Raw genomic sequence first — 27117 nt, 5'->3', positions numbered from 1 at the left:
TACTTCTCAACAGTATTCATCAGTTTCCTTGGAATACATCTAGAACAAATTCAATCATTGTGAATTTGCCCCATTGAGTTAACCTTTTCTTTTTTTTCCACCAATGAAACCCTAGGCTGATTCAGCCAAAGCAAACAGCATTATCAAGGTGTGCACCTGTGTAAACATAATTCAGCTCTGCCTGCTCCTATACCAAGTTTTTTCTGCTGTAATGATTGACTGACAATTTTTGTTTCTTTATAGCTACTCCAAAGTCTGTTGTAAAATGTATTTCTGAAGTGAGTAGCAGCGCTAGCTGTGTCTGGGGATTGACCACCAGCATGGTAGACTTAATTACTTCTAGTAAATTGAAAGGAAACAATAGTATATAATTGAAATCTAAGAACAAAGGATGCTAATACTCCAATTCTCTCTTATGTGTGTGCCTTTATAAATCTAGATTTCACAACATGATTAAAGACAACCTAAAATATGAGGGAGTACAGCTTATTATACAAGCATATTTTGTCCATACTTGAAGTAAATGGAAGCCTTTGATTCTGCTTAATGACAAATCACTTTTAACTGAGAACAAAGAAGCCTAACCATAATTAACACTTGGACATTGGTGATTTGTTTTAGCAGCTCCTGTCAAAAACAAAAAAATAAACAAGAAATGGAGCACCTACAGCCTCTTGCAAGGTGCTTATGTACTTTTTATTTGCCACCTTTTAAAAAGTCACTTCAGGTACTGCCAGTCCCTTTTATGATTCCTAAGAAATAACAAGTCTGTATAAAATTTATTTATGAACCAGCAGGTTTAATCAATGTTTAATGTTCAGCTACTCTTTACAAACCAGTTAAACCAAGCAAATCAAGATTTTTTACTGAATAAAAACTGTATGTTTATTTCCCTTTATAGATTTTCAAGTTTGGGGATACATGATGTAAAATACAGTCCCCCTGACTTGAGAGCTATTAGAGAAGCTGATTTTATAATAAACTTCTTTTGGACAATTTAAGAATGATAAGGACGGATATCAAAGTGAGTCTAAACTTCCCTAACTTTGCTGATAAAACCCTATAGGATATTGTGAAGTCAAGAGGGTTGCATTTTAGCTTTCTTCTCCAGAAGAAAAACCACAAACTTTTAAGCAAACTAGCCTTGTTGTCTTGAAGAATTACTATAATTTGAGGTACTCTGAAGTGTTTCCAGATGCGTACACTGAATTTCAATGGAGAAATATTAACACATAGTGCCTGATAGAATAAATATTGCACAATATATGAAGATGAATACAAAGTCTAGAAAAACATCTCAACCCTTTGTAGACTTTCTGCCATGCAGTCATCCTAAGGTGCTTTACAAAGCACTTTTATTATATCAGCCTCTAATATCTTACTTCTCTCTCAGCCAGTCATGCAGATTTTTCTCTTCCTTGTAAGTCTTTGAAGCTTGACTGATGAGTGAAGTGAATCCAAGCTTCTTGGTTTTCCCATTTTCCTGTGCCAAAATGCATTTCTCTCAGAAAACTACAAAAGCTTTCTGATTTTACTCTACTCAGATCTGCTTTCATTTTAGCCTTTCCCATGACTGATATACACAGAAAAACAGAGACAGTTCTAACAAAGTCTATTAAAAGAAATACCCCAAACACAAAATACTTTCAAAGAAGTAGCACCACTGCTATCTCGTGGAGAAAATGAAGTTTATGAAAGATCAGGATGGTACATTTCCTGGAGACATTTGAGTAAAGTCTTTTAAGAGCAGAAGTTACTTCTGGTCTACAGTGTCAGCATCCACATTAGAGAAATGGAAAAAGAGAACTGATGAATCAAAGGACTGTGTTCCTTGCCTAGTGTTAATGGTGTAAAAAATTGTTATCTTGTCTGTGCTACTCACATTATCTCCCTCTATTGTTAGTGGAAGCCAATATATCTCTGAATATATCCCTATTTAAGACTACTGTAGAATTAAGTCCACCACTTTCTTTTCAATGCTAGAGAAGGCTGTTACTGTCCACTGAGAAGATAAAACATCTGGATGCCTAAAACCAGAAACATGACCCCAAAACTTCAGGACTAGGACCTGGATAATATAATCTGCCAGCCCTTTTTTTCATTTGCTCTACTCACTTGATTGCCAAAACATTCACCTTGCATCAAAACCTCTAGGCAAAGCACCCAGGTATAGCTTGGCCAGCAGGTTGTTCAGCAAGCTGATGCATTGGGGTTTCCTAATAGAGATCTGGGCTCAAAATACATCTTTCAGCTGAGCACAGTTCAGTATTCATTTTAGTATCACTGTCATACTTCCTTATTTTTTTAAGGAAGTACCTTGCAGTTGCTGCAGGCAATTTGAGGAGAAATGCAGTTCCCCAATATCACTTCTCAATCCTTCAAACAGCTTTTCCTCATTGTTCTTAAGGACCAAATTCCTGCTGCACTCTCAGTTCACTTATTCCCATAGAGATGTAACAGTGGTAGCAAAAATGTTCATGTTTTATAAAAGTGCTTGCAATTTACCCATCTTTTAATTAATATTGTTAATATCAGCGCCCAAGAGAAAAATGCCAACATTCTTTTTTCCTGGCCTCCTCATTCTTGAGAGCTCTCAGGGGCCATGTCAGAATCCCCTACAGATCCTCCAAGATCTTCCATTATATCCACTTACTTGTGTTCAGCTTTCTGTCTAAAACAGTGAATTTCTTTCTTTGTCTCCCACTTGACAAGCTGAAAGCTGCTTCTTTCTTTTTATGGACACTGCTAACTGATCTTGTTGACCGAGCAAGTCAACACTATGTAGTGATGAATCTGTTAAAGCATTTCCAATATATCCTTCCATCTTCTACATATGGAGAACACAAATAACTGGAAATGGGAATACTGGCCTGTCTAGATAAAACATTTTAAAGACAACAATGCAATTTTCTTCAAAGTTTAAAACAAACAGTAGCATATGGCAATGTACATTGGTCATCTTGGATATTAATCTTTGGAAGCTGAACTGTATGAGTCTGGAAAGAAAAATGAGAAAAAGAGATAGATGCAAAAAAAGTGAAATCCAAAAATAGTCTGTCCACAGAAGAAGACTTGGAATCACATGCTTTCAAAGGACCCCCTCTGGAATCATACATAATGTATCCCTTTCTCTTTTTTTTTTAAATCTACAGAATCAGTGGCAGCACTTCCATTTCTCAAGCTTGTCTGTGGGCATGCAAACTTCCCTGAATACTACTGAAGGCCTCCAGTTTGTTTCCAAAACAGAGGATCTCTGACTACTATCACTGCTTGCCCTCCCATTCCATGCAGAAAGCCTGACAGTTTGAATAAACTCTGAGCTCCAGGTTACAGAGAAGTAGGGCAATGTTTTCTAAATTAGATGCCAGAATTAGCAAAAGGCTCTTCTACATGCAAAAGACACAGCATGAGCTGAGCTACTTTCAGAGCTCTGTCCCTCTTTCAGGTTTAAAGCATTGTGCGCGCAATGTCTATTCCACTTCGGGAAGCCTCTGTGCTGCCATGTGCAAGCTGACAATGAACCAGAAGATTCATCCAATACTCCAGGTAATCATTCACATGTGCATCTACTTCCACCCTCCCAGAGAATACCTCTGTTACACGTTTAATATGGGAATACTGAGGGGATGGACATGCTCTCCTAGTATTTCAGCTGTTCTCTGTGTATTTGGTCAAGTAAGGCATCTCAACATTTGAACATTTATTCAGTCTGCTCCCACTCCCATAGACTCAAGCAGCTTCAGGACCTAATGCCTGACCCAGTCCTGCTCATTGTTGCTATTCAACCAGTTTGAAAGAGGCAGGAATGGGAGGTTTCTTGAGAAGTTCTTCCTAAGCATCACAGAGAGACCCACTTGAGTTTTAAAGAACAGTTCCAAAGCAGGCACTCAGAAACATAAAAGAATCATTTCAGAAGATCATTACCCAAACCTTCCTGCCCTATGTAAGCACATGGCAAAAATCTTGGCTTTCCACCACTACCCATCTGTCACAATAGCTCATTCTATGCAGCTGAGCCAATCAATCAGAAAATTAGAATGTATCAGTCTCCAGAGCACTACTAATCATCTGTTCCCAAGGCAAGTATCAGACTATGTCAAAATGTTGGTTTTGCTGTAGGAATGTGACCTAATTCTGCAATATTCTCTTTTGTAAAGTTCAATTGAGTTTTAAAATAAACAATGAAGAACCGTGTTTTGGGTTTTTTTCCTCAACTATCCTCCTGCTTAATTAGGTGAGATTATAAAAAAATGTAATCCGTTTAATCTGACTGTGCTTTTAAGAAAAAATTTGGTTAAGCCCTAGAACAAGGCTTCAAAAGTAAGTGGAGGTGGAGTGGAGATAGGATGGTGGCTATAGATTCACATAAACCACAGGTATTACAAGCATGTATCCCATCATGAGCTTTACAGGTGCTGTGCACAGGTGTTTGTCCTATCCACTACTTTCTACAAGAAATACATTTCATAATTACTTTGATTTCATATTAAAACATTCTAATCCATGAGGAGAATTTACTTGCCTGAAGGTACAAGCAAAAGTGAGTAAGAGAGACTCAATGCTGTCAGAACTTGCACAGCCCTGCTAATACACAGGGAAAACCCAGCTGTCTCTTTCCCAATGACAGAGTTTGGATAGTCTCAAACCACCTCTGGCAATAAATTTGCTACATACTGTACCACCACATAATAGAAAACTGTTTTTGAGCTAAGAGGATTAAATTAGTTTTGAAGCTTGATATATCAAAACATTATTCTTTCAAAATATAGTTCAACAGTGCAAGTTGAAAACCAATACAACACCAAGTTCTAGATTAAAAAACAGCTGATCATTATATAAACACAGCCTGGTAAAGAGGTACTGATCATTACTAGGGTGATTTGGGAGCTTCTCATGGTCCAGACTATAGCTTCAGCCCAGCATTGATTTTCAAACTCGAATAGCCATTGTAAGAGATTTATTTTTTTAAAAATAATCCATATAAAAACAGAAAACTACACATGCAGGTGTGAACCTCTCCAAAGCAGTGCAGATACTGCCATTGCCTTTACTGAAGTGTTTCATTGTCCTTCAGATCAATGAAATATCTACTAAATGCTTTTTACTTTATAAAGGCAAATGTAGCTCTTCTCAACTGGACCTTTTGGTTCATGGTTATGAATGTTGATGATGCATGTCCATACTGGGTCCATTGCACTCAGTAAAGCACAGCACATCACTGGGCTTCACCAAAGGACATTCACCTTTTTCTGATGAATGCCCAAAACCTGTTGATATTTGGAAGCGCTGGTGACACCGTTCACCCAGAGGCTGCGCTCAGAGTGATCATGAAGAGCCTGTGGTTGGTGACCCCTTCATTTCACAGAGTTCATAGTGCAGATAATATGCATGCAATGGCACTTTCCTCAGAATGAATTTCTTCATCTACTTCATATTAAAATGCACATTTTTGGAGAAAGATAATGTGCTTATGTTTGATGGACAAAGTTTAATAGCACAACAAATTAGTAGTGCAGACTCCGTCATGGAGCACACAGATTTTCACAATCTGAAATTATAGATTTTGTTTATACTTCCACAATCTTTAAAAAACACCTGCTTATCAGCACACACTCTGCAGCATACTGTAAGGGCTCTGATACAGCAAAATAAAGATAATTATTTTATAGAAACTATTAATTATAAATTCGCGGTACCAGATTAAATCTGCAGGGACAATTTGGAAATTAGATGCTTACTAAACGGGGTTAATTTTTTTTAGTTTTCCCTGAATACTTACTACAGCTGAATACATCTTTGTCACTCGTTTCTGAGAAATCAAAAAATGAGCAGAAAATCCAGCTTTCTACTTTTCAAAGTGATTCTCATGTGTGTGTATCACACTTCCTCCATCTGAAAAAAATGTCTTTTCAATGTGGGCATTTCTCATGTGAAATAATTAATTTGGGCAACCTTCAGTTTTATAGACCAAAAGCTTCTGCACACTACGGAATAATTCAAACTTTGGATCACAGCTTCAAAGAATGTGATGTTTTGCTTCCTTTTCATTTGCCACCATCTAATAACTCGTATGTAGAATTTAACAGAAACATGGAAAACACCAAAAAGTGTACTCTTGGTATTAAACATTTATATCTGCACTAAATATCTTACAATAAATATTCTAATGCATTGCACACATTCCTGTTCTGAATTTTATGGGTAAAAATTAATGCTATACTTTCTAAAGGTCTGCCAATATTAGCTCTCAATTCATCTGCAGCTTAAAAAGCTCTCTACGACAAACTTTGGTCACTATTATGCAAAGTTAAAATAGCTTTTTTCTGGGATTCAGTGCTTTAACACAAGCACATGTGCACCAACAATAGCATACAGCCATGCCAGCAAGCCTGAACAAGTTTACTCTAGTACAAAGAATAACAAAGCAGTCAGTCAACTCAAGAAGTTTGAGAAGTGTATACAAAGCAAAAACAAAAGGTTACCTCATTGAAAATACATTATTGCTCATCCACCTGGTTGTGTTTTTCAGTAAATAGCCCCCATTCCCCAAAATACAAGTTCAAGAGGACTAAACAACTGCTGCCAGTTGCTTCAAAGGAATTTTTTTTAGCTAGACCCAGATTGTTCCAAATCACTAAACTGTAGTTAATGCACAAAACCCACAACAAAGTTTTACAGTTTAGTCCTGCATGCAGTATTTCTCTTTCAGAGTAGAAACCAAAATGTTGCCTTTTTATTGCCACATCTTTACCCATGTGAAAATGAAATTCTACATCACAAGAGTGAAAAGGGTTGAATAATATCCAAAATCCAGATGCCATGTGAACAAAATAGTCATTACTGAAACATCACAGCATTTAGTTATTTATAGACCCAATTCAGACTCCACCACTAGCAAGACAGCATATGCTACAACATTTTTCTGAATAGCCTTTCAGAGCACTTGAAAGATCTATTTTACAAGCCTGTACCACCATCCAGAGAAGAGCCATGTATATAGGGTAGAAGTAAAACACAGCAGGCAAACACAGGCACTTGAAGGAATAAAGAACATCTCATCACTTTTCATGTAAAAAGAGTGTTGAAATGTTTTCCTGTAATACTGACATTCACTCTGAGAGCCCTTCTCATAAAAGATCTATTACCCCCAGAGATGCAGCATTTTGAAAACATGTGCTGCTATTTTCTAAGAGACCACTTGAAGAAAAAAAGAAAAGTGCCTATCTGCAGCTGGTACAGCCAATCCATTGTATATGCTTTTCTGTCAGTAAAGACTCCAAGATAAACTTCATCAAGAAGTATAACTTTCCCTTTTGACCCAACCAACTAATCTTTCCAGTGTGGTCCTGCCTGCAGAGCAACCTGGCGGAAAAATGTCTTTGCAAATAAACAGATCTGTTCAAAAGTCATTGTATAAAATCCTGTTTCCACAAGCAAATGGAAGAATCAGGCAAGTGGGACTTACGAACAGCGATGTCCAAAATTTGCTTTTAGGCTGTTTTTGGTCTAAAACCTTCCCCTCATTGTTTTATTCAAGGTGGAAGGAATGTCAGAGACTCACAGGCAAGCACAGACCTACTGAACTCCTCAGCGGATTCACACACAGTACAGAATTATGCCCCTGGAAACACATCTGCCTGCACAGCTGGAACATCCCACACCACATTGCACCATCAGTCCTCCTTTGCTCTTTGTGTTTTATACTGCTCTTTTTGTTCTTTCTCCCCCTGGTGCACACACATACTTGCTGATACAAGCCAGAGCCAGGGGCCACTATCCAAAAGGTAATTTGGACTCTCAAACTCACACCCATGCTTCATCTTCAGAGCTGCTGCAAAGATACTCTTTGGTTCTCAGGAAGTGGGATGCTCTCCTGACCAGTCAATGCACAGGCCTCCTGCTCCAACAGGTCTGTGGTCAAGAGAGGCCCAGAGGCAAAGGGCCTGCAAAGGTCTTCTTTCTGATTGCAGTGGAGAGACTATCTCGTAACATTTGTCCTGGAAGGCACAATGCTCACTCAAAAGTAAGTAAGGAAGCAGAGGTACAGCAATTCCGGTCATGACCTTAGAGCTGTGATAGCACTGTTAAAATAGTGATGGGCAATGTGAATAATGCCTTTGTTTGCCAGGCAACTCTGCCATCCCTGTGCCATCCCTGGTTACCTGCCAGACCTAAATGTGCTCTGCCACCTAAATATGCCAGGCTCATGTGAAAGCAGTATTTGATTAAATGTTTTTTCCACCTGAAGTTTTATGTGCAAGAAAAGTCATTACTTCCCCTTAACTACATCACTTCTGCTGTCCACAATGAGCTAAATACAGAAACATCTGAATGTAGGAGCTGACAGATGTAGATCTCTGTTCAGAAATGAAATGAGTACAAATAATAATCACTGGTGTTTGACTCCTCTTTGTTTTCCTGATTTGGGGACAAAGCTCCATATTGTATGAGCAGACGCCTAAAAAATACAATATGTACAAAATAGCAGTGGTGGAATATTGATAAGAGGACAGTGAATTCATTTCATAAGAATGGTGCTATGCCCTTCAGCTACTTAATGAGTCAGAGGTGAAGAAGTTTATTAGTGTTTTCCCACTTCATTCTCTTTCACAGTTGCATTTTTATACTCATTGTTCTGCCACACTCCCAGTCCTCCAATAGCCATTACAGGATGCACCTTAGCCACTGAGTGAAAGTGCTGGAAAAGGAGGAAGGGAAAAAAACTTATTTGGCTTGGTTGTGTTGTTTTTTCTTCTTGTCAATACGCTTTTAAGACTTTTTATTTAGTATCTGATCATGCTTTGACCTTTCACTTCCTTGGCTGATACTCAGGTCAATAATGGTGTCTCATAGATAATATATTCCATGAGACTGAGTTTAGGGAGTTCACTATTTTCAGGACAGAACCACTGACGAGACACTATTTACCCCCAAATTTCTCTCACCCTTGCTTGCCCAGGCTGCCTTACCAGCACTGTCCATTTGTGCCTCAAATTCAAATAATGGTTTGAGATTTGAATTTCATATCTGCATTTCCTACATATTACTCATGTGATTTCCTTATGCCCCTACAAATGTTGGTGAATGAGGTTATCGGCTACAGGGAAGATTTATTGTTGCAATGTTGCACAGGTTGGGCATATACACAACATCTTGAACAGCGCAAGTAACAGTGTTGTCAAAACATAAACTGAATGTTTCAACTCTGTGTGTGCATTTTTCCAATTCCTGTAAAATTACCTGTTCTATTAAAAAATTATCTTATATGCTGTCATTTTCAAAGGAAATATGAAGCAATATAAATTAAACATTAAATGCAAAGCTTTTCTGTAGGGCTATTGAGTGAGAAACAGAAATGCAGATCATTAATGAGAATATCTGTCCTTGCATATTCACTTCCCTCTCCAGGAGAGGTCATTAATATTTAAATGGATATGAAAAGGACACAAAAGTCAGCACACAAAGAGCATTTATTAAGAACTCTAAATAAATTAAGGAGACCTCACAGGCCAGAAAATATATATATATGTATATAATATATATACATATAATATATATCTTTTTATATATATCTAATATAATCTAATCTCTCCAAGCCACTTTTGCACAGTCACCTTTCTCCTCCTGTTAACAGAGACAACCAGGAATTCCTGGGAAGAGGAACAGGGAAAATCTCAGCTCTTCTCCAAACTTTTTCAACTTCTTGTAAGTGATTATTAAGACATCTTCAATTTTGGTTCAACTGTAAAACATTTTGTCTTTTAGATAGTTGCATTTAAATGGCACAAATGGGGGAAATCATAATTATGAATTGAGTCTTGTTGAGGCAATTTTTCTTGCTTCTGGCAGAAGAGTTCTTATTGTCTGTTCATTCCCACAGCCAAGATGTTTACAGTCAGGAGGAGACATACCTGTGCTCTGAAATTAAAAAAAGGCTTTTTAACAAGACTGATTGTGATTGTAAAAATAAACAGTGAGATGAAGGAATGACAACACCTAAGTGTTCTTGCTCTTTATCTGCCTCAAGATCTTGAAACACTTCAAAACCTGATACAGTCTGTTACACCTCACAACATGCTCTGTGAAGACAATTTCCAAGCAACTTACTGGGATGATTCATGGGTACCTGGATATTTGAAATTCCTTAGCTTCCTCCTACACCAGTCATTTTTCCAGGTAAAACAATTTCAGGACTAAAAAATGAAAAGGAAAAAGGAAAGAGACCACAGAAAAAACGTCAACCCACAAAACACCCAACCACCCAAAATACCCCAATAGCAAAGAAATACCTCAAGACTAAACTTTTTTTCTGAACTTCATGTCTTGATGCCTAACTAAGATGGGCTCCATCTCTTCACCAAAGTCTAGGCTGCATTTCACATTCTTGGGGTGAACACCTCATTCTAATATTTTAGTTTCTCCCTGATCACTCATCTGGGTTGGGAGGAACCCAATCTACATTTTAATTTGAGGGTGCAGACAAGAGGTTCTGCACTGCCAAACAACATCTCCTCAAGCTGCCATAATTTTGCATCTTAAAGGCCATATACGTGGTCATGGCATCTTTTGGTCTTTCTCATACATCTTACGGACTTCCATGTGACCATTTGCAGACTCTAGTGCCACTTGTTCCACACAAGAAATTCTAGACAGCTTAGATTTCTTAAATTTACTTAAATATTTAATTTTCTCCCATCTAGTGAAGACCTCTATCTCCTGTCTGTGGCCTCAGGTCACTCAACTCCAGCAGCCACATCTCACACAGATGATCACACCATTAAGACCCTTTTTGTCAGTATTACTCTGACTTATATGTTAGAAATTCACAAAGAATGGGGTCAACTAAAGATATCTCAACTGCTTTTCAGTGTAGAAAATGTTTATTTTAAAAGAAAAAAATAAAAAGTCTGACATTTGTGATATTTTGAGTGAAATACTCTAAGTTTAGAAGTTTTTAATGAATCTCAAGGTTTGCACTATAATGTCATGAAAACCAGATGGTGAGTAAGGTTTCCGGTAGAAAATTTCCACACAACAACAATAATAATAATAATAATAAAAGGCTACTCACAGACAGACAAACTAATTAGGAAGGAAAATAGGGTAGAGCAGGAGAAAAGTCACTTTCAGACTTTACCTTATTCATATGGTCATCCCATTGTAACAATTTGGATATCCCAACAAACAAATATGCAAACTATTTGGCAAAAAATGAAGCACCATTTGTTACCCTGAAAACAGAAAGGGATTTCACCCAAAACAGTAAAGGTATGGGGATTTTCTTTACTCAATGTTATATTAAGAATATGTTTACTCAGATGTATGTGAAAATAGTACCCATTTTCCAGAGATACCTTGTCTCCTTTACAAAGAAAAGGCTTCAGAGTGTTCCCTCTTTAGATCTATATTTCGTGATCATGTGAAAATAAGGAAGTTAGTGCTACACGTGGTTGGGAATTATCTAAACTAAAATGATGAAAACGAGAATAAAAATAACATCTTAAATATATTTTTTGGTGGAAGTTCATATCTCTTTATATTAGATCTCTAGGCCCTAGGTATATTTATAGTCCCACTGGAGATCTCTGCCAAAAAGAACATCATCATACATCTTATAACACTGAATTAAACAATATTCTGCTCACTTACGGCTCCTACACAAAAGACAAGGAAATAAGATTAAATTTTTCTGCCTAATGCAGGCAATTTTTGTTTAAACAAAAATTATAAAAAGTAAAAGTCATTGGGTTCTGGATCCAAGCACACTACAGGCGTTCTTTAACTACAGGATGATTCAATTTCTGACAGCACTGGAGAGAATCTGCCTCATTTTTTTGTTCTCCCTACACAAAAAGCTTCAAAAGAGCACAACTTCCCTTTAGCTAATATTAAAAAGAGAACAAAAAATTCTCTAAAAATTCCGTGGTCACGAAAGCTGACATCAAGAACTGCAAACTCTTTAGGCAGGAACTGCTGCCCAACAGCAAACACAGCTGTGAAGTTTCATGTCTCAGGACTTCAGGCAGCAGCTTTTTCAGTCACTAGCCAGCCAAACTGCCCAGAAAGCAGCTCCAGAAAGGAGCCCTGTGAGGATTGCACCAAGATCTGTGTGGTACAACCCTGAGCTACCCTTCAGTCATCACCTCCTGCCACCCAAGATACATTTCAGTAAAAACCACTCCAAAATTTGCAGCTTTAAAGGATTTGCCCTGATCAGGGAACAGTGGCTGGGCAAAGCGTTAGTTGGCAAGTGCCAGCCAAGGAGTGAGATTTCACTTGCCAGCTCGGGCAATTTCAGTTTGCAACCTTAAGAGGAAATCTTCCCACCTCCAAAGCTTTCACCACTCGCGCCTGCACACTTCCTCTTCTTTCTTCACATCTGCTCTGATGTTTCATGAGTCCCTTTTGTGAATTAAACCAACTTGCTAGCCTGGCAAAAGAGTAACCCAGCAAAAACAACTGGGTGGTTTCCTATGGAGATGCTGAGTAAAACCGCTTCACAAAATAAGGTCTAGAGTCACCAGGGAGTTGGGCATAGGGGTCAGCCTGGAGAAAAGGTGAAGTAACACATCCCTTTCACAATGGAAATGCAACACTGACTCAGCTCAGTTTGCTCCCAACCGATGTATACCCAACCTAACTCTGAAAAAAAAAACAGGGTAATGGTCATAATTCACATTAAATGGGTTAAGGCAAACTTTTCTTATATACTGCAAGATCAATAAGCTTGGGAAATAAAGATGGTTTTTCATGAGAGATCAAATTTAGCAGTTTCTAATTACCCAAAACTGATGGGCTTAAAGGGTTGCAGCCCTTTGTAAGATTTGCATTTGCTTCAGTTAAATTAGGATCAAAGTCTGGAACTTTTACCATTCTACTATAATTACATACTCTTAGATGTATGTCTACAAACATAAAAATACTGTCAGCATGTGATACAGAGAAACATTCACACAAAGTGCTGTTTTGATATGCTCTGCTAGCATATTCCGATTTCTGTTGTTATTCTTGATTCAGTCATTATCCCTGGTGGGTTTGACCAACTGAAAGTATAAGACCACTTGCACTAGGACACTTATCAAGTCATTTTTCCACACCACAGATTAATGAATTAGAACATCCTGGGATTGATGCCAGGTTCAAATGTTATAGAAAAGGGAAAAATTAATTTAGACTTTAATTTTAAGTGTATTTGTACTCTCAGTAAGTACAATACAGTCATGAAAAAAAAGCAACGAGCTAGGACAAGAATGAAATGGGAATACCGCAGTACAACATTTACAGATAATTTACATTACATTTACAATATTGAGTAAAGAGAAGAGTTCATAACTTGCAAAACAGCTACAATTTTTTTCTTAGCTCACTGAGACTCCTGTTCACAAGACTGTTATAAAAATGTTAGCAGAATTAGAGATTTTATGTGCTCTCTAAGGCCAAGAAATTAATGAGGTGTTTTTGGTTAAAGCTTCATGAAAATTAGGGAGGTTCCGGCAAACTTGAAATACTTTGTCTTTTTTCACCAAGAATCACAGGTGTAGATCAAGTCATATTGACAAAAAGAAGAGAAAAATTCTGTACTTTAAAAAGCAGGTCATTCTTGTTTCTTTTTTGCTTGGGTTATCTCAGTGAAAAGTACTACTGTGCCTACCATCCAAAAATACAATCTGTGCTTGTTTCTGGGCTTTGTTATTCTGAGTGGTTTTCATGAGCCCACCTATCATTGATGTATCCCAGGTTTAAATACAGGCAAACTAGAAAAGTTATGCTTCAGAAGTCCCCATGAGCAAGCTAAAGTAGAAAATACTGTTTCATAATTCAGATATCTCACAAAAAATACATGAAATCAAATGAACAACTACTAACAGCCCACCTAAACTTCATCTAAATTAGAATTCTGCAAACAATATTACTCACAAAGGGGAGTATTGGAGCATGCTGAATGGAAGCAATTCTTGTCTTTTAGCACCATAATTGTTCATCATAGCTTTGTGATGAGTTTTCCTGATTAATGAGAAAATTCCTGAAATTCATGTTTATCATACCTATTTATTTTCTCAGCATTTGCCAAATGCACCCAACAACAAAGTACATATGGGAAGGCTGTGGAGCACCCTGGTCACAGCTAAGGCGCAAGTTCTGACAGAACTCTTTTTCCTGCTCTGATGCGATATGCCCTCCTGCCACTTCCATTAAATTAAGGAACCCTGAAAATTCAAAGTAAATTATTTATGCAATTAAATTTGCTGGAGGTAGGGGGAAAAAAAAAAAAGGGGGTTGTCTTCTCTTTGATTATGCATTGAGCCTGTTCAAATAATTATGCATTCAGCCTGCAAAAAACAATCAGCAAGATCTCTGGGTCAATACATAGCAGGTCATCAGTCATAGGGGAGGATGAGCACGCTGGTCCTTTCCAGTGTCACCTTTCCATTAGATCCATTCAAGGTCACACAGCACAAATGGTGCTGTTTCATTCAAGTCCTTTTTGCCAAGGTATGAACCAAGACCAGAGATCTGAGGAAGCTGAGATGTGTAGAGGACTTTTAACTCATTTGACACTGAAGGCAGGTGTGCCTGAGGAAGGAAAGCAGACAAGGGATAATCTGATGGCTGGGGTGGCTAAATGACCCTCCCTAAACTCAGGTTCTGTCCTATTCATCTTGCTCATGTGTGATGAGAAAGAGATAATGAAGGTAGCTTCTCAAATATGGTTACAAATTGTGTGCACCCCAGTTTTTGGCTGGTAAATGGAGCTGCCCAGTTATTCAGTAGAATATCCTCCTAAAAATCCTAATCCAGTAAAAGAGAACTGGATTTTCCCTGCCAGTTTGTCCAGGTGTACAGCCTTCTATCAGTCCCCCTGCCTATCCCTCATTCCATCAGCCAGGGCTCCCAGCTTGGACATCTCTCCCTCACAACCGTCTCACAGGTAACTCTCGTGCCCTCAGCATCTCTCTGAGGTGGGAATGCTCCCATCTCACCCAGCAGTGACACAAAACTATGCCCTGCTGGGTCTTTTGTACCAGAGTTGTCCAGAAACCAAAGGTTTGATTCACTGCCAGGCAACTGCACACTTCTGACAGGATGATTTCTCCAAAAGCCTTTGCACAAAGGCTTTGCACCAAAAGCAGTAACTTAATAATGAATTATTCCTTCAGCCTTTCCTAAGTGATAATATATACCATCCAAGACACAGATCCTTCAGATACTCTCAATGTACTTGACAAAGAGTGCACATAGATCAGCTGAGCCCTCCTGAGTCTACTCTTGACCATTCTGCTAGAAAGAACATTTCTGAGCTCACAGTACACTGATTATCCATACTAAGAGAAAGGTTCAGATACTACATTAAGATCTTTAATGGCCATTAACTGACAAGTTTATTTGCTAGTATATTTATGAATATAGTTTGACCTTGAGGGATTAGCCATCCAAATATGCTATGTATATTATTAGAAATGTTTCTAAATACATACTAGAAAACAATCCCAGCACAATTAATCAGGAGTAATATAACTGAACTTTAAGTCAACAATCCAGAAAAATTAAGTCTATTCCCAGTTTTATTTGGAGCTGCATGACTGACACCTTCAACAAAAGATTTTTCTCAGATTGTGATGATTTACAATTCAGCACTGTCTTATGATAGAGTACCAATTTTGCTTTAAAATTTATTGGGGGTTTTCATTATTTAATATCACTATTTTCCACTTCGAGCTTTTGTTTTAAATATAATCCTGATTCAGTAAGTCATGCTGGTTATGCATATCTATCTGTTATGAAAAGAAAGATAAAAAAGTAACTAAAATGAATAAATTGTGAAAGCTTAGAAACATCTCTCCTCTCCCTTACATTTACCGCATCATTTCTGGAATGTGAAAATATGCTATTTTAGACCTGACTAGTTCTGGTTTCAGGACAAGTGGATCCTGGTTTAAAGCCAGCATTTGTTTTCCTTCCTGAGCTCCTGGGATGTTTGGTACACATGTATATGTGCATATATTTGGGGCAAATAGATTGCAAGTCCTGTAATATGAATTACTCTAGCAAATTACTTGTGCAATACTTAATATGAATTATGAAAATAGCTATATTTAGTCTGAAGCTCTAAATGTTACATGGTGTCCTCACCATAGTAACAAAATCTTTTAAAGGAAGAGAGAAGAGGAAGGAGCTTGAATTCTTGCACTGCAGAGACTAAGGAAGTTGGGGTGGGGGGCAGAGAAAATCCCACTTCACAAACTTATAAACTTCAGGTAGCAATAAAAGAGAGAAAAACACAACAAAAACAGAAACCACAAACAAATAAAAAAAAAAGCCTAACAAAACAAAAAACTAATAATTAAAAAAACCCCAAACCTATAATTGTATTTATTCTGTTTTGCCAAGACATCATTATAAAGTTCTAGAAGCATATCATAGAAAGAATGAATATTCAATAAAAAAATAAAAAAATCCTCATTTTTTCCAGCCAAAATTAAGTAGGTGAATTATGGAAGTACATCTCATAGTATTCCAACATCAGTAAAGGAAGGTTGCTGTTGCAGTATTTTATGCTTCACAGACAGAAATTTACTTATTCTACAAAGTAGGAAAGAAAATAAAACAGATCTTCATTATGTCATGGCTACTTGTTGATAGACAGCTTGCAGACTATTTGGTGTACAACAGAAGGATTTTGTTCAGCAGAGTAAAGATATAATAACGAACAATAGATCCTTCAAAACTGCCAGAATAAAAGTTGATGCTGGAAGGGTGATGAAGTCAGTGGCCTTTCAGTGCTGCAATCAGGGAGTATAATTTATGATCTCCTGGACTTCACTGACAGATTTCACATTTAGGCAGACAAGACACAGGAAGAGATAGACTCAAAGTTAGTATTTATACTGTATATTTAATGGCCAGCATTTTGTCTCCAATGACTCTGCCTGGACACATAGTTAAGATACAGGCTGCCTGCAGCACAGTGCACAATGTCCTTGCAATGCAAAGGCAACACCAGGTAATCCTCTCTGCCTTCTAGAGGCATCTGGCAGTGCTGCCAGACAAGGACATTGCTGCCTCTCCTCCTTAGAAGGATGTGCAGGATACAGGAAGGTGCTCAGGCTGCTGCTAAGATGGATTTCACAGCTGTGCTCTGCTGTGCACCAGTGCTTGCCCTGAGCCTCTATCTGAGCATGGGCCTATTGACATATCATGTGGATGCTAAGGGAAATCAGATGGTCAGTTCCACTACAGACACCTCCTGTGTAGTCATCTAAAACTCAAAGATAAAACCCATGCAGGACAATTTTAAACTTGCCTTTGAAATGCAGTATTTACCTAGCAGACAGCTTTTATTTGGTGGTCTGACTTTAAAAGAAAATTAAAGTCAATTCTCCTATTCTTTAATATATTTCAAAATTGCAATCAGTAACTCCAGACTGGCTGCATACTGGTAGAAGCAAACCAACAAAATAGAAAAACACAAGCCACAAACAAACCTAGGAGAAGACCCATCAGTTAACTACTGCTTTGGAGGAATGTGGCAGAGCAGGCTAACCATGTTTAATGCTAGATCCACGCTCTCAACAAAAAGCAGCATGACTCCATATGGCCTAAAAAGGGATTAGAGTGTCTTACAGCATTGTATGCTATTATTATAGGATATATCATGAGTATATAAGAATTGGATCATAACCGCATGCACGCCCACTCCTGATGATTCTTTGTTTTCCTGAAGATTATCTCCACTTACCATCCCAAATTCTTTCCAGTATATATCTGTATCCTTTATGCCCTTGTCTGTACAGTCCACATCTCTAATATCAATTGTAGTGGTAAGTAGCATTGACAAGAGTGGTGAACTCAATATATCCAGTACTTAAGCTGTACAGATTACAATTATCTCAACATCTCTTTATTAAAACAGCAGGATTAAAAATGACTTAGAGGGACAGAGCTTTTCCTTGTTGCAGTGTTATTGTCAGTAGTCTAAAGAAAAAGACTGTAAGGTACTAGATGCTGAACAGTTGGTTAAAACTATGTAATAATGCAATACAGTTTATTTTGTATGAGCTTTGTGGTTGAAAGGGAAATAGGACTAGGAAACAGATTTAGAAGAGAAGAAAAGCTCAATAATGTATTCTTTACGTTCTTTACCTTTGCTAAGGCATTAAGGACAGATTCCTTATTCTCAAGTACAAGTCCTTTGAAAATAGGCCTACAGATACTTTTGTTTTCCTTTCAATTTCTCTGGTTATTAAACAAATTCAAGCCTGAAAATACCAGGCATCAGGACAGCCTATGTAGGTGTTTAGACTATGTAGGTGTGTAGGTGCAGAACTGGTCTAATCAAAAATAAATACATAAGTAAAATAAATGCACTTCACAGCAGTCCATATTTGTAGGAAAGATGTTTTGGTACTCTGCTGCTCTCCCTCTGTTACATACATCTGTGGAGGGGTAAGACTCTTCCTAGGCTCCCACAAATTTTCCCTTTCTTCAGAATAAAGGTGTGAAGTCTGTTCCACTAATCCTATGTCCCTTATTCAGAGAGTTCGGAGGGTTTTTTAAAAAACAAAACAACCCTCTTAGCTGAAGCGTGGCCATTTGCAAGCTCATTACACAAGACTATCTCTGCAGGGGTCTCACCGTTCCAGTTTCTGCTACAAGCAGCACACCTGTGGTTTGAGAACCTGAGCGTGGTCTCCTGCCCTATTAGTCATAAAACTGTCACAAGGAGTTGGAACTGGTGTACAATACTTCCTGAGCAGCTGGGGCTACTCCCTTGCACAAATCTGACTTGATAGTTAACTGATAATAGCAAACCAAGTGAAAAATTCTTGTTAGGATTTTCTATTATAGCTGTACATGCTAGAGGGTCTCTGGAGAATAAAGCCATCATTGCTTACATATCCATTTAACATATTAAATGTTGTATAGAGACTGTCTTTTACAAATAAACTAAGTTTTGTATGTACTACACACCACATATGTTCATATTCTATTGTTGCCAGGAAAAGTAAACAACAGAAAGCTCTGCAGGCATAAAAACCAATTTCATCAGTGCCCTGAATCAGATAAATGGCAAGGATTACATTATCATCTTCAGTGACTGATTATTGTTTCCATAATAACAAGTAAAAATACTGTTTCTTTGCAATCTAAGCACTCTAGAGACAAATTTCCAAAAATTAACTCTGATTGTCCTTCCTTGATAGATTATTTTAACTTAGATTTTGAGTTTTGCCATTCTGCTCTAGAGATGTTTTACTAGGATTATTTCTGAGCGAAGCTGAACTCCTTGGGAATTAAATTTGATTTTCAAACACTACAAAATTTAGCATTTGGGAAATCTTTACTCTTGTTCACCAAGCCACTAAATCAGCCCTAGTTCTCAATTTTACTGAGAACAGCTGGCTTGAGAAACCATTCCTAAATTTAGACTACAAGTAGATTGCTTGAGAAATAATTAGGTATTGTTACATGATTTTAAAAAAAAAACAAAACCAGGCTGTCAAAGACTCATCCCACTCTTAGACTCTTAGTAGGGGTGTGAATAATTATATACTCATTTCACAGTAACTTAGTTCAATCAGTCACTGCAATATACAGCATTCTGGAACAAGAACTCTTCTTCAAAGAAGAGCAATGGCAAAATAGCCAAAAGACCTCAGCATTTCAGGTAACACTTCAACCACTGGAAGACTGGATTCAGTGTTCAGTATATCTTTATCTTATAATCTGAATTTCCATTTCCCTCAAAGTTAAGCAGGTCAGGTGAATATAGAGTTACCATGGTTTTTCTCCTGTATGTTACAGAATTAAACATGGATACATACTCTGTGTAGTACTGCAAGTCTGAGGTCCCTGAGACACACAGGAACTTTTGCACACAGAGCAGATCTGACACAAACCAAAAGTACAAATGCATTATACAAAGCAGAACTACAAGTTCATTAGAAGAACATCGTGAAACCTCCCCGTGTACATCTAATTGGCGTATTGGGATTACTGCATAGCTGTTGTCTCGACATGTAGCTAGAAATTCCAGCCAAATTACAAAATTCCTAACTCTACTAGAGAAAAAAATTCTAGCAGAGAATGAACAGAGTGCAAAGATAACTATGGCATATGGTTATTGACCAGAGTATGTGCACATATTTTTATAATGAGGATCCAAGGTTTTGTTTCTTATAAAGAGTCCATAATTATTTGGTTATGATGTTTAAACATATTTAGCTCTATTATTACTTATGGCAGGGTGTTCCAAATGATAACAGTATGCCATTTAGATCAGCCTTGACACCTAAAAGCAATTTTAGCCTGAGAGTTAAATCACAATATTTAGCAAGCCTGTGGCAAAATTTTCCCATTTTTTTCCCAATTATTTTTTGAGTTAATATAGATTTAAGATGATGAGTTAATGTTCTAGAATATTATAACAAGCAAAAAAGAAGAACAGGAATCAATTTACTCTGGGAGGAAGAAGTAAGAAGCTCATCTAGAGATGGCCACTTCTGTGAACATAACTATTAGGAAAATATCTTCCACAGACTGCAGAATCTGTGTCAATGTGAAATATAATTTGAAAATCATGAAACAGAAATCAAAGAAAATTTTAGTATCAGGTCATAGCAATGTGTCAAACATCAATATGTATTGACACAATAGGTAACATTTCTCTAAAATCCACAGCCGTATTTTTAAATAAACCCATCAAAGAGTGGTTAAAAAAAATACAAAGTCTCAATTCAAACCAGAATAAATCCAGAAAATACATTAAGAAGCAAATTATGTCCTGTGCAAACACAGACATTCTGCATCAATTTTCATTTAAGCACTTCCACATTCCCAGTCCTTATTGTTACCCATACATTTTTCCTATAAAATTACTATTCATATTAAAAAGCAGCTAGATTATTCAGATGCATAATTCTGGGCCTATCACCCACACAACATTGGGTGATACACATTGAGACTCATCAGATGATAGGGAAATAAGAGATTTCTGAGAAAAGGAACCCTCTCCTCCCCATGTTGAAGAAATTCAGTTTCACTCATGTGGAAAAGAAAAGGTGGTGAGAGCAGGCAAAGCAGCTGATCCAATGGGTCACCAGTTACCCAAAAAGAGATTGAAAGAAAAAAAATCAAAAGAGTGAAAAGGACATTTTTATCTGTTTCAGTTTAAGTTAAATCAGGATTTTTTTCTGCAGGTGTTGTGCCATATCATCTTGGACAGATGGGCCATTTAGTTTATCCCCTAACAACATGGGATTATGATGCCAAATTCAAATTTGTACACAGCACTCTCAGATCTCAGACCTATCAAGTGCTCCAGCATTTGATTTAAAACAAATTTAAAATAATAAAGCAAAGCAACATGGTGGCAGGTGAGTTCAATGCCCCCAATTGTAAAGCCTCTACAGCAGCTGTCAAAAAGAGTAAAGGAAAAATATGCAGCTAAATTTGATCAGCTGAGATGGGGGTAAGTGCTGTCACTGAGAGAACATAGTGTGAGAACTAGAATACTAATAAGCACAACAACAAGTAGAGGTCAAATGCAGAATAGATTTCTTTCCCCAAGTCAGAGAAGTGATTTTTTGCCAGTTTTTAAAACATTTTAAATAATGTGAGAAGCTTGGGAACCTTTAGAAAATCAGAAGTTTGAAGAGTGAGAAAATATTCCTTTTCTTAAAAGAGAGCTCTGCAGAGAGGTGAAGGGTAGGCCTTTAATCGAAATCTGGGGAGTTGCCCAGCAATGATCTCAGGAGAGCCTAAGGCTGTTCCATTTCAGTAAGCAGGCATGTTGGGTCAAATGTCTTACCTGTTTCTGAAATGTTACCTGCCCTTGTGTAACCTCTAATTATAAGTTTCAGTGAGAGCCTTTATAAACTACATTGCAACTGGCCTTATTTAAGCATGGTAAGACTTGAAATGGTTCAGGACCTCTCATATACTTCCCTTTTTCTTTTGTGTATATCAGCTTTTTATCTTTCTCAACTGTCTCTTCCTGCCCCTACCTCAATTTCAATAGGATCAATTCTTAAAAACCATTTCCTTCTGTGCAGTACCAAAACCAGGAAAAACATAAGTCGGAGAATCCAAGAAGGTAAGCAATAAAAGAAATTAGAACTATACAAGTGATGAGAGCAGGGCAAGCCTGGACTCCTTCTGCATGATAAAAACAATCCACTTCCTTAAAACTGTACAACCAATTCCTGACCATTTCACTGAAGCTGGATATTACTCTGCTCATGTAGCTCTACATCACCATGTAACAATGTCACTCAGTTACTCAACCACGCAACTCAAGAGCACTAGGATTTGATGCAAGGCTTCTGCAACCTAGTTCAAAAGGACAAAGGTTGGTAGGGTTTCTCCACCTGACAGCTTCCCACACACAGCCAACAAAAGCTCTGTGCTGAGCTAGAAAAAACACAGTAAAATATGCAACTTTTTATTTATTATTCAAGACAACACAGTTGTGAGTTTCACCCCAAAAAAATCTAATTTTCATTAATACAATATCAACATAGCGCCTCATCATTCCAGCTGTTGAATGCAAAATACTTTTGAATGTACAGAAAAACACTGTCAGAGTCTACAAAACCCTGACCATCACCTCTTTAGCTATTGAGACTGAAAGACTTTATTGGAACAAAGGATGTTTCAAAACAACCTTCTGTAACTGCATATTCAAGTCTAATTTGAGGCTTCAAGTAACACTTGCATTTGGCTTGACACTTGTTTCTTACACATCTTCTCAGATGGAAGACTGCCAAAAAATACTTATTATTCCAATTATAAACAAATGGCTCTGTTTGGGGAACAATGGGTCTGACACGGGGAAGCTTCATGCACTCCCAGGTATCTGTACCATATCAGTTGTTCTTACATGCTCACTTCTTTCTGTGTTTTCCCTATGAATTGGATCTGAGCTAAAACAAAGCACACCCACACTGCTTCAAGGTACTGCCCCACAGGTGGTGACATGATGACAGTAATTAGAAGGGTTTTGGTAATGTTTTGATGGCTAGCCAAATTTGTATGTGTCCCTTCTAGTAACTCCAGTGAGAGCAAAACAAGTTCAAAGCATTCAATTTACTCTCCAGAAAAGTAAATACTACAAACTACTAACTGAGCAGACAATTAACTGAGAATTACTGCGGAAGAGATTTAAATTCACAAATATATGTGTATGCATACTTGTGTGTTTACGTGTGTGTATCCACCTATATAGACATACACACAAACACACAAGACTTGTCCTTTCAAACATAAAGAAGGCTGAGACAAAAAGTTTTTGACCAAAGACAGTGGCTGGCAAACACACAAAAGGAATAATGAGGAGCATTCATTTCCACAGTCTCCTGTCCTGCAGGCACCTGTGGAATGCAGTGAATTAATCTAGAGTGTTTGCTAAATTCAAAATGAAGGCCTACAGAAAGGGTGTTGGCTTCAGAAAAAAAAAAAAGAGCTGTAGAAAAAAAACCCAAACAATTGAAAGATACACTTTGAACTGGAAAAAGAGAGTGATACTGAGAAACGGAGTTCAGTACCTAAGAGGAGGCAAAAACTAAAACAGGCCTAACATAACAAATTACACTTAAATACAGTGTACTTGAAAACAGGAGGCTATCTTTAAAGGGGAAAGAAAAACAGTTTTCCAGACACAGTTACCAATGCCAAAGGTCCTTCACATCAGCCTAGTTTGTGAAGTACCTCATGGCTTTCAAACAGACCACATAAACAAAACACATCTAGGGTTAAATTGTGGTGAAGAATATACACTTATAAACATAAAACGATAACGATCCATGTACAACTGATGAAATAATGGGAGTACTCATTCTTTCTTACACAAGAAATCCCAAATACATCTATACAAAAAAGAAAAGAGTTAACAAAGATCTGGGAATTCAGTGTGGAATCCAAACTTTTCAAATGTTCTGTGCAAAAGGCAAAATGGCACAAAATAAAACCAAGCAGAAAGGCCATTCCCAGGGGAAAAAAAAAAGAAAAGAAAAACCAACAAACAGCTCAGCAGTTAAGAAACACACTCAGTTTGTGGCGGACAATTTTAAATTCTAAGTCTGCAGGTCAGGCCTTGACATGCTAGCAGGGCATGCTCTCACAATTTGGCTATGGGCAGTACACCTTCTTTCCCTCTTTCCTATCCCAATTCCAAACAATGTTTTGTCAGATTTTATCCCTTTCCAAATAAAAAAAAAAAATTGTTTTGACTACTTAACATGTTTCAAAACCAGTACAGTTTTTATCCCAAGACTTTCTGACAAATTCTTTCTCCTCTGATGAAAAAACAACCATGACAAAGATGAGAGAGATGTCAAGAAATGGAGCAAACTGCTAACAGTCCAATGTCTATTACTCTCGTTAATTGCGCATCTTTCCTTTCAAAATCTCACCTTTGAGGCATACTGCTTTTATGTTTCTCTTGTTTCCTTACTATTTTTCTTGCTTGTCTTGTTTGTATGTCTCAAATTGTTCTAAATTTTTCTTTTCAACTTTTATTAATATTCTCATTTCTCCTTTCCTCTTCTTACCATCCTTGCCAAATTTTATTTGCAGATTGCATGCTCTTAAGCTGTTTACAGTATTTTCTTCTATCTCCCAGCTCTACCTTTCTCTCCTATTTATTTCCTTCACTAATTTCAATTTGGAGCATTGGAGCAGATCATCAGTCCTAAATTACCTCTTAAAGAGACAGAGAAGTGTTATTTAGGATTAAGCAGCTTTCTATTTCTTATATTTTTCAAGAAAAAAAAACAGATGTAGGAGTAAAAGGAAATATAGATGGTGTAAATCTAGCAAATATGCACAGTTAAACCATGTTTTTTATTACAAAGCCAAATATCTGTGCTCTTTCTTGCTTCATGTCTCTTTTTAAGTGACAGCCATATATTTTCAGATTAAAAAATGCCAATTTGGATTATTACATTTTTAAGATGAATCCATAAACTAAAACCCATTAAAGATATTTCACTTCCCTTTTGTGGCAGCTTTCATAGATTTTTAAATATTAAAAGTGACAATCAAACCAGATTATTACACGGATGAAATTCTGGATAACCATAATTCCTGAATTTGGGCAGCCAAATCCACATTGAGACCCTTGGCACCTTGTCCATAGGTAGGTTTAGGTCTCACACATACAGCTGAAATAGAAGTCCCATGAGAACCAAGAAGTACAACATGTCTCAGAGTTGGGTTCAGCCAATACAGGTCATATGTGCCGCCCTGCTGAGGAAGTGTGAGCTGGCTGTGCTGACCCTCGACAGGAACACATTGAGAACACCAGTACACAGACAGAGAAGAATCACTCTCAGTGATCCCATCAGTTATTTTCATTTCCCCATAGATTTAGGATTCCCACACCACTTTTCTGTAGTTCTTCTTCACATTATTCTGGTATTCAAAAATCTCAGCTTGCCTGTTCCCAGCAGCTCAGGCATGAATTGTCTAATTTTTTCAGTTTGGTGCCTGACCAAAGAGGAATAGTCAACCCTCTTTTAATGGGTTTCTAGGTGGTTCTCACAGTAAGGAACTATGAGGGAGATTTATGCTGAATCTGACTAATATTTGGCCTTCCATAAGGGTCACTTTAGAAAGCAAAATCAGACATTTCTTATCCTAGGATCTCTGAGGGATAAGATCAGCTGAGTTATTACTTAACATCATATAATAAGTGTCTAAAGTCCAGTACAAGATGCATGAGGTTTCTAAATACTTTATATCCCACTGCTCTGCTATAAATGAAACTAAGTCCAGCAGATTCCCTATTTTAATTCCTGGAAGCTCTGCAGCATCAGAGTTTCATAGGAGATGCCCTTCATTCCTTCATAGAAATAATGGTCTTTATTATAGCACCTATAATTTGTTGCTCTATCCTTGCCTCTTGGTTTTCATTTTTGTATTTAGGAGACACTATTTCTTATAACAGAGCAAGTGAAAAGCCCAAAATAAATGCAGTTAAAACAGATATGAACAAGTTTCTGATTTCTAACATAAGTATTTACTATTAATCAACTATAACAGATTGAATACACTAAGCAAAACACAGTCACTAGTCATCATCTTTTCTCTGGGAAAGCTCTGAGACCTTTTTTCAAGGTGGTGATTTGTATTCTCAGCATTGCCTGCTGTATAAAGCAGGTGCTTTCTAAAAAATTTTGACAGATGCATACCTCCTGCTAATTTACAGTGTATTAACCCATTTACTCCTTTTGTATCTTTAACAGCTTACACACATGAATTTTCATATTGAGCTTTTCTTTTGCCTTCATACTGGATAGATTTAGGGCAGAAAATGTTTTCAGGGGCTATATGTTAGAAAATGCAATAAATTATTGCAAATCAGTAATTTATTCTCCCACAGAAAAAAATCTGCAGAACAGCATCCCAAACCATAGATTTTTAACAGTGTGTTCCAAAGAACCTTCATCCCAACAAATTGCAGACCAGAGCTAGTATTTAGAACACCTTTGGTTTAAATGAGAGAACCAAAAAGAATTTCTTATATGATACAGTCCTGACACTTCAAAACAAGAACAATTCAGAATTCGCACTGCACAAGCTACCAGCTTCATTTCTAACTGGCAATTTTACTCAAATAGCCTGTTTGGAATTAATAATTATGCTGCTCAATACGCGTTTCTCTTTGGGTTTTTGTTTTGTTACACGATCTTGCTCTGCAGAAGTGCAGGATCAGCAGCGTTTATCCATTGTTTCCTTGATGACAGATTACTAACAATGATAGATTTTTAATGATATGCCAGAAAGTGTATGAAACTGAATGGTTATGAGATGGCAACTGCCAAAAGAAGCCGCTCTGAATGCTGCAAATAGCAAGTATATATTATGGTTCACTTCTGTCACTGACAGCAATTCTGATGGTGTATATTTCACATTAGGAAATTCTTCCTTTCCTTACATGAATGAGATCAGATGACTGTTCAGAGGACTGTTTAATTTTTTTTTTCAATTTGTGAGTAAAATATTTAAAGAAAGCTAGCAGAAACATTTTCTCTTCCCCAAAAACTACAGCAATTTTTTTAAAGTCCAGATTTATAATTTGATATGTATTCTGAAGACAGTAAAACATGGACCACTATT

The 27117-nt window shown here is 37.3% G+C and overlaps 1 long non-coding RNA gene across 1 annotated transcript in view; it reads right to left on the bottom strand.

Annotated features, from left to right (window-relative positions):
• Positions 1-9452: 9452 nt before the first annotated feature.
• The window catches only part of LOC117243863, a 77205-nt gene continuing 59540 nt past the window's right edge, over positions 9453-27117 (bottom strand). Inside the window, exon 3 of the long non-coding RNA XR_004495791.1 lies at positions 9453-9918. This is a non-coding gene — a long non-coding RNA (uncharacterized LOC117243863). The remainder of the gene's footprint in view (positions 9919-27117) is intronic.

The sequence above is a fragment of the Parus major genome, chromosome 2 (assembly GCF_001522545.3).
Source record: "Parus major isolate Abel chromosome 2, Parus_major1.1, whole genome shotgun sequence".
Taxonomy (NCBI): Eukaryota; Metazoa; Chordata; class Aves; order Passeriformes; family Paridae; genus Parus; species Parus major.
This window is presented reverse-complemented; position numbering and strand designations above follow the sequence as displayed.